This window comes from Gavialis gangeticus, unplaced genomic scaffold (genome assembly GCF_001723915.1).
Source record: "Gavialis gangeticus isolate Ggan-Ray unplaced genomic scaffold, GavGan_comp1, whole genome shotgun sequence".
Classification (NCBI taxonomy): domain Eukaryota; kingdom Metazoa; phylum Chordata; order Crocodylia; family Gavialidae; genus Gavialis; species Gavialis gangeticus.
Window position 1 is genome coordinate 102,808,114 of NW_017728992.1, and position 327 is coordinate 102,808,440.

Genomic DNA, 327 nt, shown 5'->3' on the forward strand with positions numbered 1-327 from the left:
TGCCATGGCTCCAGCCCTTTAAGAAAAAAAAACACAAGAAAACCCCCATATTCACCATACCTGGCTGGCGGGGGCCAATCCCTGCTGCCCTCCACCACACAGGGAGCTCTGCAAGAGCCAGTGAGTCTTGGAGATTTTCTCCTTTTTTTTTTCTTAAACGGCCGAAACCACGGTGGGTGGGGAAGCTGTGGGGGTGCTGGGGAAATGGAGAGGGGTCAGGGGCTAATGCAGTGGGGGGGCAGTGGAGGGCAGCAGGGATCACTCCCTGCCTGGCAGCACCCAGTGAGCACTGGGGCTTTTCTTTAAAAGGCTGGGAGCTGGTGGGGC